Here is a 24,872-nt window from a genome sequence, read left to right as displayed (position 1 = left end):
ACACTCTGGAAGAGGAGTGTCCCTCCAATCTATCCTCCCTTTCGTTTCTTCCTCAGTTCTAAGAAAACAGTCATGCTGTTCAAAACCATTTTCTATCTCAGCTGAAATCGGCAACAACGTGGCTGGATTCAACGTGTTGCATCTCTTTATATGCACATGACTCGCTAACAAGGTCAATTCATAACCTGACAACCGAGCACTAGTTAAGTGCTGTGTCTTGGTACGATTCAACAAGGTATCCACTGCATGTGGAACCATTACGATCAACGTGTTGTCCATCACCAAACCAGCAGACTGTCGAATTGAAACAGCCGCTGCCGCTGTAGCTCTCAAACAACTCGGCAACGCTGTAGCTACCGGATCCAAAGTCGACGAAAAATAAGCACATGGACGTTGCTTATCACCAATTGTTGAGTCAAACCGACAATACACATCCCTCTCTCTCATGGACATATAATGTGAAGGGCTTACTGTAGTCGGGGTACCCAACACAGGAGCCGAACACAACGCATCACGCAATTCTGAAAAACTCTTCTGACATTCGTCAGTCCAAGGAATAGGATTTGGAGTATCCTTAACAATAAGAGCTATCAAAGGCTTCGCAAGCAGTCAGAAGTTAGGAATCCACTGTCTGCAATATGATGTAATACCTAAGAAAGCACGTACTTCTCTCTGTGTCGTAGGCACACTCATTTTTGCAATCGCTTGAATTCTTTCTGGGGTCAGTTTCCTTCCCTCCTTTGATAAGAGGTGACCTAAGTAGGTTACTTCTTGTCGACAATACTGCAACTTAGAGAGAGAGACCTTATGATGGAAATCAGACAAGTGGTGCAACAACGACAAAGTAGCCTCTTTACAAATCACTTCATTGTCAGCAGCAACTAACAGATCGTCAACATACTGTATAAGGGCAGCAACATCAGGTAAACAAACAAGTCAAGTTGTGTCTTCAAAGCTTGACTATATATTGATGGACTTTCACAATAGCCTTGAGGAGCGCGTTTAAACCGGAAACTTCGGCCTCCTAAAGAGAAGCCAAAAATATCCCTACTCTCCTCAGCAATCGGGATGCTGAAGAAAGCATTCTTCAAGTCAATCACCGAAAACCAAGCAGCAGAAGCTGGAATCAAAGTCAATAAAGCAGTGATATCAGGTACAACAGGAAATTGTGGAACAACGATCCTGTTCACTTCACGAAGATCGATCACAAACCTATATACAGGAGGCTGTGAAGAATCAGTACGTTTCAGAACAGGCAAAACAGGTCTATTGCACACATTACCTCTTGTTTCTTCAATCACACCTTTGTCAATTAGATCATAAATGATCGCAAAAAGTGCTCTTTCACCATCGCTAGAAATTCGATATTGCGGAATACGTGGCAACCTAGCATTTGCTTTCAATGTCACAACATATGGCGGAATCCCCAGAAGACCCACATCATTAGGTCCAGTAGCCCAAAGAGAATCAGGGAGAGAGGACAATTCAGGTGGAAGCCTGTCTTTAGATAAATACATCGGAGAGATCACTCTCTTACCTAATGTAAGTTGTACTCCTGAAGCAGAACAAAAAAGCGTTCCAAACAATCTCTTTACAGATCCAATCCCAACAAATTCTCGCCACAACCTGTTGTCAAAATGAGGGGTGCTTCAAATTCACAAGGTCCAACAGAAATAGACAAGGGACTAGAAATCGGATTCGTAACCGGGGCGCCAGAAAAACCTACTGAAACATTCTTTAAGCCAGACAAAGGTGCGACAGGGAGTTTAGAGTGCATAATAGAACTCTTCGCAGCACCAGTATCCAACAGAAAAGGCTCTGACACACCTGATGAAATCACTTCAACATAAGGTCCACTCTGATCTACTGGAACTGAAACAACTCCCTCTCTTTGTCTATGGCTGTCCTAGCAATCATTACCATCCATATTCGCACCTTCGACGTAGTAATCATCCGCATAGTACTGTGGCATCCTACCAGACGAACCATTCTGCTGATCAAAACTATTCATAGAATTCTGTGGATGCAAAGAACGCGCATTCTGAGGAAACACACCACGTCCTCTACCTCTAGGAGCTTGCTGAACATCTCGACCACTTAAACCAGAAGCACCATTCGTGCGCTGTAGCAGAACCGGACAACTATTCTTGAAATGACCCTCTTCTTTGCAATACGCACACTGATTAGGACCGTATGGAAAACGCTGTTGAGAAGGCTCGAACCTTTGCGAGTTTCTCTGATATTGCTGAGGTTGCTGATAGTCGCGCTGATTACTACGAGGCGGATAAGCTTGCTGCAACAGAATCTTAGTCTTCAATTCTTTAGTCTTTTTGTCCTCTTTCTCTTTCTCATATTTGTATCTATTTTCATAGTACTGGGCAGTAGCTAAAATCTGCGCTGACGTAGAAACAGCCCAAGCACTCTCAGAATCTTTCAACTTATTACATTACGCAGGAAGCAAATTATGTACGAATTTGTCAACGAACAATCTCTGGCCACCTTCAGTAGCCATGTCCTGACCACTATGATCTACAAAGGTCTCTTCAAACCGCATGAAAAAGTCAGATACGTCTCATCTTTCTTCTGCTTACACGCAGACAACTTGTCCCAATTGACACGCACTTCAGGCATCAAAGTCTTCATATAATCAATAATTCTACCAGGGAGTTGAGTAATGATATCTTCAGGTTTAGCACCTCCTACTTGTCTATCATTCGCAGCACGGAGATTATCCCATGTACCAATTCCTGGTCATGATCTGCATGACGAATCTTACTCCAAATAGGTTGTGGGACAACATTCCCAAACAACATATCTATATCTGCCAAATTCATAATGCAAGAACCCACAGTCTGAGTGAGCTCTTTATAATATCCTTCTTGATTTTTGCCCGGATCAGGCAAAGACTGCTTGATTGCTAAAACTTCAACACGCTTCCAAGGAACATTTACCCATACTCGCTGGAAGTGTGGCAGAATCGGTGGATTAGCAGCTGCATCACCAAGTCTCCAAACTGGAGGAACCTCATGCATCGGATATTGACGCGCTTTTCTCTTAACTGACAAATCAGACTCAAACAATCGCTCAGAAGGAGCGTCACTACGAAACGACAATATAGTTGCAACTGCTCTCCCAACATCACGAGGACCCACAACGGTCCCTTTCGCAAACTCTGAACGCACTCAATATAATTCTTCAGGTGGTTTACCCACTTCGTCCATCCAATGTTCATGGAGGAATCCACACATCGTTTCAAAAACGTACCATTGCTTAGGTTCTTTCCATTGAAGGAAGACATCCATAACACCCTCAAGATCATACTGAGAAGCGTGCATAATCCATTTACGCGCCAAATGATCCAAAACTATACGTTCATCTGTATCAGGCAACTGACTACGGGATTGTCTACGCTCACTAACTGGAGACATACCTAATTGTCCCAAGAAAGGAGAAAGAAAACCTGAAAAAGCAGCAGTCATTTTCTGTCTAACAGAAGGAGAAGGTGACAGAATAAGAGAAGACGGAGCAATAGTAGAAGAATCCAAGGTCGGAACAGAAGGAGTAGTGGAAATAGGCATAGGAGTAGCAGATGAAGGCAAAGTTGGCGGTCCCTGAGGAGGCTGCGCCAAAGGAACAATAGCCAACGGAAGAGGAGCTGGCTGTGGAGGAATTACAGGTGGCACAACAACTGGATGTTGCACAACTAAAGGTGGCGGTGGTGCCGTAGCATTCTGTGCATAGGGGGGTGGCGAACTCAATAGATGCGACATTAAAGGATCTTTGTCAAGATCTTTCTTTACTTCTTGCTCTTTAGGTGGCAAAACTGGGTAGCACTTATCTACCACTAACTTCCTGACCCTAAGCATCTGTTCGCTCTCCTGCTCTTCCTCATTATCCCTAAACGCTATAGCAGCTTGCACCATTGACAAACATCGCTCTCGTTTATTCTTCTTCGCTAACTTAATTTCTTTCTGTTTGGCTTCCTTTCGCCATCGGTGGAAAGAGTCAAACATTGCCGGCCGGGCTTTCTTTTTGAACAGTCTAACTTCGAGATTATCCAAAATCTCTGTTTCAAAGCTACCATATTGGGGCCATTTTAAAACACCATCCTTTCTGGTGTATCGGAATCATATTTTATTATATGTGTTGGGGCCTACGCCGTGTTTCACATAAAGTTCGTATGTTGGAGTTCCAATCGGAAGAACCGGACAAGAGTCCTCTAATCGGGAATCCTTATTACAACCAAGGCAAAACAAATTTCCAAGTCTGCTAAGACCAGGCATCTTCGCTCACTAGTCTAGCTTCAAACTTCAAAGGATTATCGAATACAATAGCCTCATGAAAACACGAGTCCCTCTGTTTTGCGGCCTGCAGGTACCAAACAAAACTATCCCGAAGGATACCAAACTAAGAACCAAACTAAGGACTGGGAGACGCTCCACTCATACTTAACTGAGGTATCGATGACGTCGCCAGAAGACCCGTCTATCGTCTCGCTTTGCAAATCATCAAAAGGCTCCAAGACAGGGCGACAGTCAGGGCAGCAGTCCTTCGTAGCCGTTGGAAAGCGGGGAACCTCGCAGCAAAGACTTTCGGACCACGACGACATACAGGGGTCGATGAAGTGGCTGGCCTTCCTCCAGAATTTTCACACAAAGCTCTCCACGATCTTCAGGGTTGGACCGGTACCGCTGAAGTCGGCCCCGAGTTGGGCGCCAACTGAAGAACCGGGTATTTTAAACCCAGCGGCGTCAGGGGACACGCCCTAGTCTTCTTGGTTCACCTGTCTTAGAGTACAGAGACACGGGATACTTCTAGATGACGTCAAAGATCAAATTTATTGGCTGCAGCCAGTAACAGAGGTCCTAGAAGTACAACAGCATGTAGGTTCTCAGGAGACTGCTCAATCTTACAAAGCCAGCCTTCTCTTTTTATACAGAATGTCATGCTTCAGGCAAACATTCCTTATTTTACAGTTGACCATTCACATATTTTCACTACAAAGAAAAAGCAGAGTCACGATGACAAGCCCATATTTCAGTTTGTCCAACCCATAATCAATTACCCGGCATGGTCCAGTATTTCCATCAGATATCGACAGACCCCCCAATAAAAACGGGCACCTCCTCCTCGTAAAACTAGTCATAAAGAAAGAAACAGAGACAGGTGTGTGTAAGATCTAGACATAGTTTGTGTGCGATGAAAGGTTTATGACATGTTGGGCCTTGATACTAATCTCATTCAGCCACTGGGAAAGGAACTGGCCGAACAGGTTTGGCTTCAGGCAGTGGAGTCAGCTTGCCCAGGTCACACAAAAGTCATCTAAAGGTGTACGTGTCCCAAGGACTTGCACGGAAACAGTCATCCTGCAGTCATCAGTCTAATGTGAGGGCAACCACAAAATGGCCGCCGCACACAAAATGGAACCCAAGGGTTTATGACGAAATCGTCAAATACATAGTGAATCCATCGGTGTAACATGATGAAAACACTCATGCATACCGCATTCGTCATTTGCGGTTCGCTGATACCAAAATTGTCATGATACGATAACCTTTATTGAACGGGTTTGGGATTCACGGAACCTCACTTTGCCTGGCTCCACACACCAGACCCACCAACCACACAACCCTCAAGAACTGGACCTGCCACCTCAGATGCATCCTACTCAACATCCGCTCCCTCAAAAGACACACCATGGAGATCTGGGACCTGCTTGACTCTTATGCCCCCTGATGTCGCCTTCTTCACAGAAACCTGGATGAACTACACTTCAGCTCCAGAAATCACAACCGCCATCCCAGACAGCTTCAAAATCCTCCAGAAGGACCACATTAACAGACCAGGAGGAGGCATTTCCATCATACACAAAAACACCCTCTGCTCCATAGCCAACTCTAACAACCACTCACCCGACATGGAGCACCTCCACTTCCAGATCCAGACCAACCCGAAAGCCACCCTCCGCAGTACTCTCTCCTTCGGAGAAGCCAAAGCCGACTTTATCGCCAACCACGCTCTCACTTCAATGGACTACATCCTCATCCCTACTGGAGAACTTCGCCACCATCGGACTCAAACAACTGGTCACAATGCTAACTCACTCAGCAGGACACACGCTCGACCCCATCTTCTCCGCAAGCAACCACACCTCTCAGCCACACTGGACTGACCACCACTGCATCCACTCCTCCTTCACCAAACCCACTGTATGACATAATGCAACCTTGATCCTCGCAGAAGAGGGCACCAAAGACCAGCTCACTTCCTCCCTCAGCAAAACCCCACCAACATCCACAGACACTAACACCCCAGTACGCAACTACCACCGCTGGATCTCCGACTGGGCCAACACACTGACTCCCCTCAGGAAACCCTCAAGCAAACAGCCCTCCAATAAAGCCAGATGGCTCTCCCTCACCCTCCAGTCCAGGCACACCTGCACATGGCTCGAGAAAAGATACCGCCGTTACCACACACCACTACGTCATCAGAACAACAAAAAAAGCAGCCATCCATGAACGCATCAACACCAAAAGCACTCAACAGTAAAGAACTCTCCGTCATGGTCAAAGAATTCACCAAACCCAGCAAAGAGCCAGCAGACATTCCCTCTCTCAAGAGCTCTGCAATAACCTTGCCACCTTCCTCCACAGCAAAATCAAGATCTACAGCAGCTTCACAACTCCAGACCCAACCACCCCACCTGCAAACACTGCACCCAATGGCTTGACCCAGCAGACCTTGCCCAACTTGACCACTCTCACCCCTGATGCCACCATCAAGATAATGAAGAGCATCCACTTCAGAGCCCCCTTGGATTACTGCCCCCACCACATCTTCAACAGAGCCGGCACCTCCATCGAACCCGAACTCTGCTGCATCATCAACTGCTCCATCGAGTCAGTCACCTTCCCTGAAAGACTGGAAGCATGCAGAGATCAACCCCCTGCTGAAGAAACCATCTGTCGACCTAACGGACCTCAAGAACTACAGACGCATTTCTCTACTCCCCTTCCCAGTCAAATTCATCGAGAAAACCATCAACGCTTAACTCTCCAAGTTCACAGAGACAAACCACATCCTGGACCTCTCCCAATTGGGCTTTGGAAGCAACAACAGCTCTAAGACCACTGTCTGTCTGCTACAGACGACAAAAGCACCCTCCTCGACATAGGAGAAACTGATGCTCTCATCCTCTTAGACCTCTCAGCAGCCGTTGATACTGTTTTCCACCACACCCTCGCAAGACTCCACGACGCCGGCATCCGTGACAAAGCCCTGGAATGGATCCGCTCCTTAATCGCCAGCCAAACACAGAGACAAACTTCCACCGTTCAACTCAGAACCAACAGAGATCAGTTGCGGAGTCCTCGGGGATCCTTCCTGAACCCTACCCTCTTAAACAGCTACATGGCCCAGCTTGTGGCCATCGTCAGAAGCCACGGACTCAACATCGTCTCCTATGCTGATAACACCCAGCTAATTCTCTCCCTCACAGACGAACCCACAGCCACCAGGAGCAACTTCCACAATGGGATTAAGGCAGTCGCCACCTGGATGAGGGTGTGCTGCCTCAAGCTTAACTCAGATAATACCGAAGTCCTCATCCTGCGCTCCACCCCCTCTGCCTGGGACGACGCCTGGTGGCCTGCAGCACTCGGAACCCCGCACCCACGGTTCATGCACAAAACCTCAACATCAAGAAAAGAATTACCTTCAAGCGCTTCAGGCACGCCTGCAAAGCCCTCAACAGCGCCAAATCTGCATACCTCAACCACTGCCTCTGCTACACAGCGACCAGACATCTCTGCTCCGCCCAACTGGCTTTGGCCACCATCCCACAGATCTGCAAGACCAGGGCTGGAGGACGACCCTTCTCCTACCTCGCTGCAAAGACCTGGAACTCCCTGCCTCTGCACCCCAGGCACTCACCATTGCTGCCACACTTCAGGAATGACCTCAAGACCTGGAGCTCCCTGCCTCTGCACCTCAGGCACTCACCACTGCTGCCACAATTCAGGAATGACCTCAAGACCTGGAGCTCCCTGCCTCTGCACCTCAGACACTCACCACTACTGCCACAATTCAGGAATGACCTCAAGACCTGGAGCTCCCTGCCTCTGCACCTCAGGCACTCACCACTGCTGCCACAATTCAGGAATGACCTCAAGACCTGGAGCTCCCTGCCTCTGCACCTCAGGCACTCACCACTGCTGCCACAATTCAGGAATGACCTCAAGAGCTGGAACTCCCTGCCTCTGCACCTCAGGCACTCACCACTGCTGCCACAATTCAGGAATGACCTCAAGACCTGGAGCTCCCTGCCTCTGCACCTCAGGCACTCACCACTGCTGCCACAATTCAGGAATGACCTCAAGACCTGGAACTCCCTGCCTCTGCACCTCAGGCACTCACCACTGCTGCCACAATTCAGGAATGACCTCAAGACCTGGAGCTCCCTGCCTCTGCACCTCAGGCACTCACCACTGCTGCCACAATTCAGGAATGACCTCAAGACCTGGAACTCCCTGCCTCTGCACCTCAGGCACTCACCACTGCTGCCACAATTCAGGAATGACCTCAAGACCTGGAGCTCCCTGCCTCTGCACCTCAGGCACTCACCACTGCTGCCACAATTCAGGAATGACCTCAAGACCTGGAGCTCCCTGCCTCTGCATCTCAGGCACTCACCACTGCTGCCAAAATTCAGGAATGACCTCAAGACCTGGAGCTCCCTGCCTCTGCACCTCAGGCACTCACCACTGCTGCCACAATTCAGGAATGACCTCAAGACCTGGAGCTCCCTGCCTCTGCACCTCAGGCACTCACCACTGCTGCCACAATTCAGGAATGACCTCAAGACCTGGATCTCCCTGCCTCTGCACCTCAGGCACTCACCACTGCTGCCAGAATTCAGGAATGACCTCAAGACCTGGAGCTCCCTGCCTCTGCACCTCAGGCACTCACCACTGCTGCCACAATTCAGGAATGACCTCAAGACCTGGAGCTCCCTGCCTCTGCACCTCAGGCACTCACCACTGCTGCCACAATTCAGGAATGACCTCAAGACCTGGATCTCCCTGCCTCTGCACCTCAGGCACTCACCACTGCTGCCAGAATTCAGGAATGACCTCAAGACCTGGAGCTCCCTGCCTCTGCACCTCAGGCACTCACCACTGCTGCCACAATTCAGGAATGACCTCAAGACCTGGATCTCCCTGCCTCTGCACCTCAGGCACTCACCACTGCTGCCACAATTCAGGAATGACCTCAAGACCTGGAGCACCCTGCCTCTGCACCTGAGGCACTCACCACTGCTGCCACAATTCAGGAATGACCTCAAGACCTGGAGCTCCCTGCCTCTGCACCTCAGGCACTCACCACTGCTGCCACAATTTCAGAATGACCTCAAGACCTGGAGCTCCCTGCCTCTGCACCTCACGCACTCACCACTGCTGCCACAATTCAGGAATGACCTCAAGACCTGGAGCTCCCTGCCTCTGCACCTCAGGCACTCACCATTGCTGCCAGAATTCAGGAATGACCTCAAGACCTGGAGCTCCCCGCCTCTGCACCTCAGGCACTCACCACTGCTGCCACAATTCAGGAATGACCTCAAGACCTGAAGCTCCCTGCCTCTGCACCTCAGGCACTCACCACTGCTGCCACAATTCAGGAATGACCTCAAGACCTGGAGCTCCCTGCCTCTGCACCTCAGGCACTCACCACTGCTGCCACAATTCAGGAATGACCTCAAGACCTGGAGCTCCCTGCCTCTGCACCTCAGGCAGTCACCACTGCTGCCACAATTCAGGAATGACCTCAAGACCTTGAGCTCCCTGCCTCTGCACCTCAGGCACTCACCACTGCTGCCACAATTCAGGAATGACCTCAAGACCTGGAGCTCCCTGCCTCTGCACCTCAGGCACTCACCACTGCTGCCAGAATTCAGGAATGACCTCAAGACCTGGAGCTCCCTGCCTCTGCACCTCAGGCACTCACCACTGCTGCCACAATTCAGGAATGACCTCAAGACCTGGAGCTCCCTGCCTCTGCATCTCAGGCACTCACCACTGCTGCCACAATTCAGAATGACCTCAAGACCTGGAGCTCCCTGCCTCTGCACCTCAGGCACTCACCACTGCTGCCACAATTCAGGATTGACCTCAAGACCTGGAGCTCCCTGCCTCTGCAACTCAGGCACTCACCACTTCTGCCACAATTCAGGAATGACCTCAAGACCTGGAGCTCCCTGCCTCTGCACCTCAGGCACTCACCACTGCTGCCACAATTTCGGAATGACCACTGCTGCCACAATTTCGGAATGACCTCAAGACCTGGAGCTCCCTGCCTCTGCAGCTCAGGCACTCACCACTGCTGCCACAATTCAGGAATGACCTCAAGACCTAACTCTACGACTGAACCACAGCTCCTCGCCCCCCCCCCTCAGCGCCTTGATAGTAGTTGTGCTTTATAAGAACCCTGATTGATCGATTGGTTGAAGTGAATCCATACTCAATTCATAAAGTTAATCTGGGCTAACAAGCAACCCCATATCAAATGTGAGGCCCTTATGCTCCTGTTTCTCTTGGGAGGATCCGAGGCTCCAGATCCGGAGTTATCCTACCAGTGCGCTCAGTCTCATTTCTCCTACTATTGGATCCGTCCATATGCTCCACTCCACACATTGCAGACGAAAAGGACACGGTCGCTCCCTGCCTGTTGCGTACTCTGTTAGGAGACACATCTATTTACTAGTCCATGCATATGTCAACCACGGCGTGTACCTCCAGAGCTTTAAGCGCGCTTGGTGGGCCTATGGGATGCATGCCTCTCTATGCATCCTCCCTCCCTTTGTGTGAGCAAGCACAAATCTCTGGCACACATGAACTGAAAGCACATCTCCCATCTATTTCCGAAGGGCATCTCCAAATGCAGGGACCTCTACCTTGTTAATACATTCAAGACGCAGGAGAAGTACCTGGGCACAGCCCCACATGGATGTTTTCCTGTATTACAGAATCCAAAGAGCAATTGGGGAAAACACCACAACTTTACTAACAGAACAAATGCCTTGCCGGCCACTCGTCTGCCTTTGCAAGGCCATCACCACGTAACAACGCATCTCCAGATTATTCCAGCATCTTTGGAGGACGCCCATGCCCAGGAACACAATGCGCACCCCTGGTGGGAGAAGGATCTGGGTTTTGAAGTGACGACTAGGATGTGGTCCTTCTGTTGCAAGCAGAAGGCCTGGTGTCTTCCCATAGCAGGCTTCGTATTAAACATTGCATATTGTTAGAGAGTATAATAAACTACCTTCACATTGAAAAGACTGGGGCATCATGAGATAGCCCACTGTGCCCACTGCAGCCTCACAGGTGCAACATCAGGCAGTACTTCATCCCAAATGCCTGAACAGCAATGTTCAGGCATTTTAGAACAAGGTGCTCTCCAAGTTATCTGCCATGATCGAATATGAGGTACCTAGGAACCAGGGGATGGCACAACTAAGTTGGGAATGGGACATCCTAGCATCCGTCCATCATCTTGTTGTGTTTGCTATGTTCACCCTAAGTGGCCAAGGTTTTGCCCCGATGTGGTTCCCTTACTCTCTGTGCCACTTGATTCAAGCAACTATGGCTGATGAAGGGTGATAACCTGAAAATGGTCCCAAGATGTTTGTTTACGGTGCAGGGAGGACCTGGCCTCGCAGTTCGGGTTGGACTGTTCCCATGAAGAGCAGGGTCAAGACTGAATTGCATATGGCTGGGTCCAAATGGGGGTGGCATAATGAGCAAAAGAACAATGGATTAAACCCAGATCTCTAGACTTGGGGTGAATGGTTGAAAAGTTTCAGCACTCTGTCCATCATCTTGTTGTGTTTGCTATATCCTAGGGTTGCACAGCATATATACAGCTATTGTGCTTTTACTGGATAAGCGGCTGGCTGCTTGCAGCTGGGGAGGTGGAAGATCACCTAAATAAAAGGCATGGTTGGGCTCTCTCCTTTACTGTAACGAGCAGTTAGAAACGTATGCCATGCATCTTCCAGGCCCAGAAAGATATGAGCCCCACTTACAGCCTTTTTTCGAACGGGCCCAAAAGCATCTCTTTACATTGGTGTTGGACTGTTCAGAGGCTTAACATTCATCATTTACAGTGACCGCAAGTCTCTCTACGTGAAACAATTAAATATTTGAAACATTAAAAAAAGAACAGAGTGGGTTTGTGATAGTGTCTGCTATTCATACACCGGTTGTCTACAGGAGCTGCTAGAGAGGGTGTAGAATAGGATGAGTTTGTGAGAGAGTGTCTCGTGTTCACCAATAAGTCTTCTACATGCGCTGCTAGAGAGGGTGTAGAATAGGTTAGGTTTGTGAAAGTATCTGCTGTTCACACACTAGCTGTCTGCAGGTGCTGCTGGAGAGCATGTAGAATAGTTTGGGTTTGTGAGATTGTATGCTGTTCACACATCAGTCTTCAGGAGGTGCTGCAGGAAAGGGTGTCGAATAGGCTGGGTTTGTGATAGTGTCTGCTGTTCACACCCCAGCCATATGCAGGTGCTGCTAGAGAGCGTGTAGAATAGGTCAGGTTTGTGAGAGAGTGTCTCCTGTTCACCAATCAGTTTCCTACACGTGCTGCTAGAGAGTGTGTAGAATAGTCTGGGTTTGTGAGAGTGTCTGCTGTTCACACACAAGCCGTATGCAAGAGCTGCTACAGAGGGTGTAGAATTGATTGGGCTTGTGATAGTGTCTGCTGTTCACACACCAGTCATCTGCAGGTGCTGCTAGAGAGCGTGTAGAATAGTGAGGATTTGTAAGCGAGTGTCTGTTGTTTACACACCAGCCATCTGCAGGCGCTCCTAGAGAGACTGTAGAATAGGTTGGGTTTGCGATAGTGTCTACAGTTCACACACCAGCTGTGTGTAAGTGCCGCAAGAGAGGGTGTAGAATAGGGTGGATTTGTAAGCGAGTGTCTGCGGTTTACACAACAGCCATCTGCAGGTGCAGCTAGAGAGCTTGTAGAATAAATTAGGTTTGTGAAAGTGTATGCAGTTCACACACCAGACGTCTGTAGGAGCTGCTAGAGAGCGTGTAGAATAAGTTGAGTTTGTGAGAGTGTCTACTGTTCACACATAAGACAGCTACAGGAGCTGCTAGACTGCGTGTAGAATAGGGTGGGTTTGTGAGTGTCTGCAGTTCACACACCAGCCGTCTGTGAGAACTGCTAGAGAGCCTGTAGAATAAGTTGAGTTTGTGAGAGTGTCTACTGTTCACACATCAGACAGCTACAGGAGCTGCTAGACTGTGTGTAGAATAGGGTGGGTTTGACTGAGAGAGAGTGAAGGAGAAACTCGCCTGTTTCACAAAGGGGTGCTGTTAGTGTAAAACCATTTACACTTCTGTTTGCAGTACATAATTGGTGTGGTCACACAGGACGTGGCATTTACCCCTTTCCCATTTTTAATGCGTATATTATTGTCTTACCATTATTCTTTACACCGTGTAATCTTTATTTTCAAATGTGTGCTGAACTCAGCCAGCTAGCGGTCCATCTGGATATGGAGGGAAGGAACATGGGCCAGTACACTTATTTTGATCAGTGAGGTGAGTAAGTGGCGATCAACAGGCTGAACTCCTTGAGCTGTGTCTGTGGCCTCCACTTTAAGTTTTGACTGACCAACAGTGACGTCATGCCCCTCACACATTCCCGATGAGATAGATCCTAGACAAACATTTCAAGCAGTCTCTGCTTATAAATAAAGAATCACAAAGAGCTTATACAATGTGAGTGAATGAATCACTGAAGATTTATTTGGTTTGAATGTATATTGTGTGAAATCGATACATCAATAGTACATAACAATCCATCAATGATAAATATGCATTTTAACATTAACTAATCAATTCATAAACACTGGCAGGGAAGCAAGAGCTGCTGCATCAAAAGCATAATATAATCCCACGTCTAAAAATCCATATATGTTTGATTAAACACTACTACATTGCCTGCTGGCTGCCCTTACCGGAATCCTGCACACCCTCCCAGTCACATTGGGCTTCAGGAGGGGGACTGCTGTTGCTCGGCGCGGCTCCCGCCATCTTGCCGCGCTACCACTGGTGCCTGCACTAAGGGGAACTACATCACCCAGAGTCCCAGGTGGCGCACGAACAGCGTGTCACTGTCCTGCGCCAGGAGGCGCTTAAATAGGACCGCAGACTTTTATCTTTCATTGTTTTCTTGTTTCTTCCTTTTTGCACATGAGTAAAAGAAAATCGATCGACCCTGCGGGTGGGGCTCTTGGTTCGGATGGGGGGGCGGTTAAAAGGAAAAAGGCCAGGAAAGTTTCAAAAAACCCTTGTACTTCCCTGATCCTTGATAGGATTGAGACTCTAGTAGATGATTTTCAGGGAGTTTTGCTACAAGACTCTAGCTTTTCTTCCACCCTCACAAGTAATATTCCCATAAGTTGTTCTCAAAATACCAGTCCAACCCATTCACTGTCTGCACCGTCAATGTTTCGCAAAGCCCCATTCAAACAAGTGGTAACAACGCCCAAACCTGGTTGCCCTATAACCACCCCCAACCATATACTATAAGAGCCCATAGTAATTTCATGTACAAATCGTTATTCTGTATTGGCGGATGCCATCGATCTACTAGAGGGACCAGGGAAAGAGGCAGAAATTACCACTCCGGTTGGGAATTTGGGGAACTTCTCTAGTGTAGGGACCCTCACCCTACATGATGTTGTTCAATCCATCGCCTCGCTCAGATTAGAACTGGGTGAGTTAAAGTTGTTAATGCAAGAACTCCTGAGTGTTGTTAAGAAGTCACCTAGTAATTCTCTACTTATTGACGTAGTAATAATGTCCATAGAGAAGTATCGCGGGAGCTTAAACAAACAACCCTTAATACCAAAAACACTAAGCTGCCTACACTAGCGCTCCCCTCTGACCCAGGTAAAGCCCATAGACAGTTGAGCAGACCAGTAGATCGTAACTCAAACGAAGCACCAAATCGGCTTTTAGCTGACAATCTCTGCCATCCCACTAGTTTTAGATCTGTTTCTCATTTAACGCACAATAATCCTGGCCCCAATTCACCACTTTCACTACTACATAATGCTCTTTCTTCATCTATGAGTAGACAACCAAAAGTCTATGGTTAATGTGCCTAAATCAACTCACGAAAAGATGAGGGCTCCCCGATTAACAAGGCTACACATTGGATCCGCCATGTAAGGGGGTGTCGGTCCTTGATAAGGGAAGATATAATAAGGGCTCAAAGAAGAGGGTCAGTAGATAATAGTACAGACATTATCGAGCTAACTCTCACCAACCACGCGCTTGCTGAGGGCCTATTAGCACTCGACTTTAGAACCTTACCGCCAGGCTTTTCTGCCATTCAGTTTAGGCATTTTCCTACCAGGGGAATTACCAAAGGGACTGACCGTGCTTACTCTTTAACCACGTTTTAGAAAAAACAAGAGTGCCTGGTCTCGAATTTGTTGCTGTTTTTTTATTTTACAGCGGATCAGAAGCTTCTAATTAATCGTAAAGCTTCCATGGTTTATTAGATATTTACCTCTTTTCACAATTTTTTGAACTCATACGAGGTTTGAACACAAACTTTAACAACAAATGTTTCTGACATTCAGTGAAATACAATTATACACAAATTATACAACATTTCAAATACAAAATAAATAAAATGCTCATTTTGGACAGTGTAAAGAAAAACAAGTTCCTTCTTCTCACCAAAGGCTTTCCTAAAGGATTCATCCCTTCTTCTCACCAAAGGCACTAAATACCAGTCCCAGGCTGTGGGACTCGATTCTAATCAAATAAAAAGCCTATGGTGAACCCAGTCCTAAAAACCCAAAAGAAATTCGGCCAATAGGACTGTTATAACTGGTTCTGGTGTACCCTACAAACTTGTTTTTCTTTACACTGTCCAAAATGAGCATTTTATTTATTTTGTATTTGAAATGTTGTATAATTTGTGTATAATTGTATTTCACTGAATGTCAGAAACATTTTTTGTTAAAGTTTGTGTTCAAACCTCGTATGAGTTCAAAAAATTGTGAAAAGAGGTAAATATCTAATAAACCATGGAAGCTTTACGATTAATTAGAAGCTTCTGATCCGCTGTAAAATAAAAAAAACAGCAACAAATTCGAGACCAGGCACTCTTGTTTTTTCTAAAACGTATATAGTCCAGCCTGGCCCAGTAGGACAAAACTCCTCACTTGATACTCTTTAACCACGGCGGGGCCCTTCGCCCTGGATCTCAACGATTGACTGTCCCATGGTAGTAATCCCACCAACATTGCTGTTGAAGTCCATGATGCGAGTATAACCTCTTCTCACCCACCAGCCCAACACGAAGAAGAACCCATGATACTTAACAATAATCATACAGGTGACTTTGCTAGTGTCGGGGATTCCCCCCTTCCTGTTATGGTCTCTGGTGATTTAGTTCCTCGAAGTACCACTATAGTGAATCTTAAAATAATCTCATAGCCGGTCTACGCAACAAACTATCATTACCAGACTGGAATAGTTTTATAGATGGTTATGACCTATGTATTTTTCAGGAAACATGGAGCTTAGTGCCGTTGTATAAACCTGGCTATTCGTGTTTCTTCATACCAGCAACTTCAGTAGAGCACGGCCGTTCGTTTGGGGGGCTTATGGTCTGGGTTAACATTGCTCTTAACTGTAGGGTCACCCATCATTCCTGCTCCAACCCGGACCTGATGAGATTAACTTTGAGGGGGCCAATTGGCGATAATATTATTGAATTATTCAATGTTCATGCTAGAGGTACAAGAGGAGGAGCTAAATCCCCAATCTTTTCCAGTGTATCTAACGTACTTCTTTCCTGTCCTACTAATTTCTTTGTCATAGTCGCCGGAGACTTAAATTATACATTCAAACCACTGGCCTCTGATGACATTACAGGAACGGAGGATGAGGATGCTAGATGGGGTATACTATCACTAATCATACCGTCAGTTAAGAAATGGTCACAGTGGTTATCCAACTGAATGCCCAAGTATTACAATTTGGGTTAAGGGCTGTTAATGGGTGCACGCTTTCGGATGTCTCGGGAGCTAAAACCTTTAACAGGGTTTCGTGTCTCAGTAGAATCGACTACATACTGGTTGATAGGAGACTCTGGAGACATGTGATCGATATGAGTATTGTTCTTTCTACTGATAGCGACCATAACCCATTATGCCTCTCTATGATGGATTTATGGCCTAGCAAGGTATGTCGCCCCAACACTAGCCCCAGGATATCCACAAACGAGGTTCTACCATCCAATTGTAAGAGGTTCATTAAATGGCCAAAAATTGTTGAAAAATGCTAGTTCTTGGGGAGATTTTGAGTGATCAGACCACTAAACTATCGATAGCATGTTTGGATAAGGATGGGTTTTCAGCTGTTGGGACCACCTATGTCGACACTGTTGACCAGATGGGTTCCCTTTTCTTAGAGACCTTACCCCCAACAAGTGCCCTATGGTCCGTAAATCACTGAAAATATGGTATAACAAGGAATGCAAACAGAAAAAGACCTCTTTGATATCTGCCATTAAAAGTCACAATACTATTGAGGTACGACTGGCCAGAATGGAGCACAGGCGGGCCATGGCAGAGGCCAAGAGGGCTTGGGAGGAATCATATTGGACAGATTTGAAGGCCACTAGTCTGTCTAAGAATGGTGAGCTGTTTTGGAGCCTGGTTAGGAGATCCAACGGAAGGGACCCAGACCAAGATCACCCGGAGGGACCGCATCAACCAGACTGGAGGAGGCATCGCCATTGTACACAAGAACACCATCCGCATCACGACCGACTCCAACGACACCTTCCCCGCCGCCGAGTACCTCCACTTGCAAATACACACCGACCAAAGACAACCCTCAGAGGCACCCTCGTCTACAGACCCCCGGGACCACGCACACAATTCAGCGAAGACATCACAGACTTTATCAACCCGCACGCCCTCCCCTCCCCGGACTACATCCTCCAAGGGGACCTCAAATTCCACCTGGAGAACAACAAGGACCGCAACACCGCCACCCTGCTGGACAACCTCGCAAACCTCGGACTCAAGCAACTGGTCATCACCCCCACTCACTACGCCGGCCACACGCTTGATCCCGTCTTCTCATCCAGCAAACACATCACCTTCAGCCACTTCACCGGACTTCACTGGACCAACCACAGCTAAGTCCACTTCAGCTTCAGAAGAACAACGACCCACCACCACCCACAACAGGTAGGTTCCTCACAGGAGCTGGAGCAAGATCACCGCCGAGCAGCTCACCACCTCCCTCAGCCAGAACCCGCCCGCCAGCACAACGGACCCCAACGAAGCAGCCCGCAACTTCACACAGTGGCTGACCGCCTGCGCAGACGACCTCGCGCCACTGAAGAACCCTCCCAGCAGACCCAGAAGCAAGAAAGCCACCTGGTTCACCGACGAACTCAAGGACTCCAAGAAGAACTGCTGCACCCTCGAGAAAGCCTGGCTCCTCGACCAGACCACAGACAACATTACCACCCTCAAACAAGCCACCCGCAAGCACCACCAGCTCATCCGCACCACCAAGAAGAAATCACTGAAGGAACGACTGGACAACAACGCCCACGACAGCAAGGAACTCTTCAGCATCGTCAAGGAGTTCTCCAACCCCAGCACCGGCAACAACGACATCACTCCTTCACAAGACCTCTGCGACTCTCTCGCCTCATTCTTCCACCGCAAGATCGCTGACATCCACAACAGCTTCAGCGCACCATCCACGCACCCTACCGTCGAACCAACGCCCCCCACTGTCACCCTCCGCACATGAACCATGGTGACCACCGAAGACACAGCCCGCTCGATGAACACCATCCACTCCGGATCTCCAACCGACCCCTGCCCCCACCACGTTTTCAACAAGGCCGACTCCATCATCGCACCCCAACTCCGGGACATCATCAACATCTCCTTCAACACCACCACCTTCCCAAAGAGCTGGAAGCACGCCGAGCTCAGCGCCCTACTGAAGAAACCAACAGCGGTCCCCACCGACCTCAAGAACTTTCGCCCCATCTCGCTCCTCCCTTTTCCTGCCAAAGTCATTGAGAAGACCGTCAACAGACAGCTTGCCGCCTTCCTTGAGACGAATGGATCTCTTGACCCCTCCCAGTCCGGTTTCCGAGCCAACAACAGCACCGAGACCGCCCTCATCGCAGCCACCGACGACATCAGAACCCTGCTCGACAACGGGGAAAAAGCGGCCCTCATCCTCCTCGACCTCTCCTCAGCTTTCAACACTGTCTGCCACCGCACCCTAGTCCAACGCCTCAGCAACACAGGTGTCCAAGAGAAGGCACTGGAATGGATCATCTTGTTCCTCGCCGGAAGAACACAGAGAGTCCGCCTCCCCCCATTTCAATCCGAGGCCACCGAAGTCATCTGCGGCGTACCGCAAGGATCATCACTCAGCCCCACCCTCTTCAACATCTACATGAGACCCCTTGCAGCCATCGCACGCCAACACAACCTCAACATCATCTCCTACGCCGACGACACCCAACTGATCCTCTCCCTCACCAGAGATCCCGCCACCGCCAGAACTAGCCTACACGAAGGGATGAAAGACGTCGCCGAGTGGATGAAGAACAGCCACCTGAAACTGAACTCAGACAAGACGGAAGTCCTCATCCTGGGACCATCGCCCTCTGCCTGGGACGGCTCCTGGTGGCCCCCCGCCCTGGGTATCACTCCCAAGCCAACAGATCACGCACGCAACCTGGGCTTCATCCTGGACTCCTCCCTCTCGATGACCAGACAAGTCAATGCCGTCTCCTCATCATGCTTCAACACCCTACGCATGCTACGCAAGATCTTCCGATGGATCCCGACCGAAACCAGGAAGACAGTCACCCAGGCACTCGTCACAAGCCGACTGGGCTACGGGAACACCCTCTACGCCGGAACCACAGCCATGATACAGAAAAGACTCCAACGCATCCAGAACGCCTCCGCCCGACTCATCCTGGACATCCCCCGACGCAGCCACATCTCCGGCCACCTGAGGGACCTGCACTGGCTACCCGTCAGCAAGAGAATCACATTCAGACTCCTCACCCACGCACAAAAGTCCCTCCACGACCTGGGCCCTAAGTACCTCAACGACCGCTTGACCTTCTACACACCCACCCGCCAGCTACGTTTGACAAGCCTCGCCCTCGCCGCCGTACCACGCATCCGAAGAGCCACCGCCGGAGGAATATCCTTCTTCTACCTGGCGGCCAAGACATGGAACTCCCTCCCCACCCACCTTCGGCTGACCCAGGACCATCTCGCCTTCAGGAGACAACTCAAGACCTGGCTGTTCGAGCAAAAGCAGACCCCCCTGAGGAAATAGAAATTTTACGTGGCCAGTGTGTCCCCCACTCGCACCCTATCCATGTACCTATGACCCATGTATGCTTATGTCATCATGTAATTCCCTTCTCATGCCTGTAATAATAATGCCTCTGCATTTCCGTCCAATGTTAGCATGTCAGTTATTAGGCCCTCCATGAATGAAACGTTAATTCTGCACTGAGGCCTATGTTGCCAACGCATTTACATGGTACACGTTTAAAAGTCGAGATGCACACGTTTTTGTGGCACAGTCGAGCCAGGTCCCGAATTCAGGCTCCGAGCCTCTTCTGACTCTGAAAGCTGCAGTTTAGTTATGTATCCCTGACCTCTCCCTTACTTCCTGCTCAGCCGAGAGGTGCCCAACCTGGCCTGCCAAGACGGTATTTTGCCTACAGTTATCTGCTCAGCTCCGCAAAAACACATTCCAGTCTAGTGAAAGGGGTAAACATATTCCGCCTGCAGAAGATAGGGCCTAGCCTTTCTGTCTCCATTCAAGTGATTTACTGAACCCGTTTCCATAGAAGGCCCATGGCCCCCACGCAATGCACGAAGAAATATATGCACACACTAGCATTTAGTAATGAACAGCCTTTGCTCGAGAGACCTTTACTTCAGACAATACATCCTCCAAACACAAGATATCAGATATGCCAAAGGTGCAGGTCGTTCTGACATCCCAGACTCCTCTACTAGTGCTAAAGTCAGCTCCCCCCAGTTTCCCCCAGTTACACGTCAATTTCACGTCATGACCAGTTTTGCGCGCACAAGTAGGGTAAAGGTTCCTGCTGACCCTGCAGACCTCCTCTATGCATCCACCCACCTATGACACACCTATGACTCATCAAGTGAACACCCACGTGTACGCCTCCTTACACGCCCATGTGTTCTTATCTCTCTCTTTCACTTGCTCCGCCTGGAGCGCTCCGCCTTCTCTATCCAATGCAATGTATGCTTTAACTATATATAATGTGTTATGTGAATAAAGATTTAGATGACGACCCTTCCTGAACCTTAGTGGTGATGGAACCCGATTCTCCATTAGCTCGAGCTATTGTATTAAAGCCCTTTTGAATCGGACACCACGGACTCTGCCTCTCATTTTATGAGCAATCCTTATTAATGTATAGAAATTATGACAGGGTAATATATTATTTACCACATTAATCTGGCGCCCGAATAGGGACGAGTCCCCTTCCCCATGCGCCGGTGATGTAAGGTGCAGCCCCCTGACCCCTTCTATAGCCGTGACGGACTTCAAGTGTACACGACAGCGGGACTTCCTGCCAACTCCCTCAGGCCCACGGAGGAGACGGAGACTGCGACCAGGCATCCAGACGAGGCGGTGAGGATTGCGGACCATCCCGACCAGAGCCCAAGCTGAGAGAGCAAGGTCCGAGGTATCCCGAGGCCCACCTGTTCCGAGGCGCATGCGCAGCAGCAGTACCAGAAGCTGTAGCAGTCCAGTCCAGTATCGAGTTTCCTAGGCCTTCAGTTTTGCTTCCCGGTGAGTACCGTTATTGGGAACGCATAGAGACGGGTTCATTTATTTGAGCCCGGTAAAGACGGGTCTGGGTCCACAGATCCGGTGAAGACGTGTCCATTTAGGTGGATGCGGTAAAGACGTGTCTCTTTATGAGACCGGTATGGCTGTACTGTTCTTGCAGTGCATAAAGTAAATGAGTTTTTCAGGATTGTGTTTTTTTCTATGTACTAGTTAGGATGTATCTGTTTTTAATGTTTTAATGTCGTGGTATGAGTGATTGTTTTCAGTCTATTCTTGTGTTTATTGTGTTTTCGTTCAAGTTAGTTCCAACATGCCACTGTTTCCGAAATTACGTCAGATAGGGACCAGGAAAGGGATACTAGAAGAAGCAGTTCCCGTCCCGCCTAGGGACACTCCTGGCCATTTTATGTACCAGAAATACGGGCTAGATGCCATACTGTTTTTAGACTTATGGGTAGATTACACAAAGGATCTGGAAGAGAAATATAGATGGCCTGCCTCAGGGACATGGGATGCTGAATGCATTATGAGAGTAGAGGAAGCCCTGTGGAAAAAGAAAGCTAGACAATCCCAGAAAGATGCCATAGAGTTGTGGCGTAAAGAAGCGCATAGGAGAACAGAGAAAGAAATACACAAAGCAGAGAGAAGTAGAGAAGCATCAGAAAAAGCCAAAGAAAAAGAGCTAAAGGAAGAAGGTGAACGGGTTAAGGCAGAACAAGTAGATAGACAAAGAAATGCCCTTATTAAAGGCATGTATCCCGTCCTCGCCGAAGGACTACCTAAAGTGACCCCGGAAGTGCCTAGTAATTTGCCGCCACCATTGATCCCGACTAAAGTCCATAGTCATAAACAGACAGCAGCGGACATTTTTCTTTCCTCCTATTTGGAAGACGCCGCTCCGGATTATGTTAATGCAGATTTTCCTCCTCCTCCTCCTGTCAACAACCCTAACAATCCTTTTCGCCAACCGCCCGTAGCACAAGATCAACCCGCACCTGTAGTGACACTGACAGTGAAAGACGACTCAAGCCAAGGGGACTCAAGTCATGGGGCAATGGGAGGGGGGCCCACTAGAGACATACTGCACACACCACCACCATCACGAGCACTACGAGAATTAGCACTACAACGAACGCCAAAAACGACAACAACACCTCTTAAACAAACTGTAACGATTTCGAATTGTATATATGATCCAGTACCAGGTGGAAGCTCAATGCTCCTGTACTCAGTACGATTAAGACGCGTTGCAGATTATTTGATCACATTACCAGACATGAAGGAACATTTAGACAAAATATACCACTTCATTAGAACGGGGGAGGGACCCGAAAGTATACATGAGGCCATGGCACATAGAAAGGTGGAGATTCAAGGCATGCTTTTACGATTTTTGATTAATTGCCTGATCAGGGAACAAGACCAGCCAAATAAAGAAGTAACTAAAGGTATGATTGATTGGAGTGACAACATAGCTGCCGGTAAACATGATACAATGTCAAAGATAGAATGTATGTACAGGAAAATTCGTAAAGAAATTCTGAACTTACACAAGAAAGAGCAAGCCGAGAAAGAGGACGACTTAGCCACAGATGAGGATGAACAAGAAACAGAGGAAATGGATAAAATGAATTACGTAGGCAGGGCGAGACAGTTTGACAGACCTAAAGGCCTAGATTACAGTAAACATTCCCTCCCTCCCATACCAGAAAGATGTTCCCTCGAACACCTATTCCAAGCTACTGAAAATGCTCTGAAAAAACGAGTAGGGGGCGGTGGACTTTGTACTATGCATGAACAGGAACTAGCCCGGTCAGCAGTCCAATGGGCTTGTAATTCTAACATATATAATGATGACGTAGTGGCGCAAACATTTTTAAGCCTTCCTCTGGAAGAACAGCGTTTAGCTGGTATTTACATAGTTCAACATCTAATCACATTGTACGAGAGCCAGCATTCTGATCCAGGTCCCTTGTATAAATTACTGGACGATTTACTCCTAGCGAGATGGAGAGGCCTAGGTACCGAATTAATTAATGTCATTCTAGACCAACGACATAAGTACTTGACTTTTCTGACCACGCACTTGATTCCTGCCCCACACCGAGACAGAAAGACTTTCCACATAGACAGACAGAACCCCCTACGAGAGGTACATCCCGTTAGGAATGCAACCAATGAGCTTCAACAAGTATACGTTTACACACCCTTGACAAAAATAGAAATACTGGAAATGAAAAAATGACTGCCTTGTCATGATAAAGACCCGGGGGGGTTCCACCGTGAATTAAAAGACATTCTCCGCATAGGGGATTATACATACGCTGACATTATTAAATTATTGAAGGTATTATTACCTGCAGGCATTTATGAAAAACTTAAAGAAAAAGACTGGGAGGTGGGAGAGAAAAAGATCAGTTGGACAGAATTGGAAGATGAAGATAAAAGACGAGGTCCTGGTGTTGGTCTTGGGGACAAAGCTAAAGAACTACCCGAACTATTGATACAGGTCTTGCCGAGATTATTGATTACTAAAAAGGAAGATTGGGATGCCATTTCAGCCTGTAAACAGAAACCAGATGAAGACACTAGTGATTTTTATTCTAGATTCGAAAAATGTTTTATTATTAATAGTGGCCTGAAGACAAATAGTGAATCGTACCCACATCTTTTTGTGAGCAAATTAGTAGAGAATTCCTTACCCCCGATCAAAAATAGAGTACAAAAGGTTGAGAGTACCTGTCAAGCAAATAGCCCTTCCCAAATGTTGCAAATGTTACAGTACCACCAGAACAGAATTAGAGAGGAACAGGAACACGAAAAGAGACGCATGAAAGATACGAAAATGAAAGTACTAGTTGCACAAACAGTACCAGCTGATGGCCATAAAAAGGGCACGGCACCTGTCAAAGGGAACTGTAATTA

This window comes from Lissotriton vulgaris, chromosome 1_1 (genome assembly GCF_964263255.1).
Source record: "Lissotriton vulgaris chromosome 1_1, aLisVul1.2, whole genome shotgun sequence".
In the NCBI taxonomy this organism is placed as follows: Eukaryota; Metazoa; Chordata; class Amphibia; order Caudata; family Salamandridae; genus Lissotriton; species Lissotriton vulgaris.
This window is presented reverse-complemented; position numbering follows the sequence as displayed.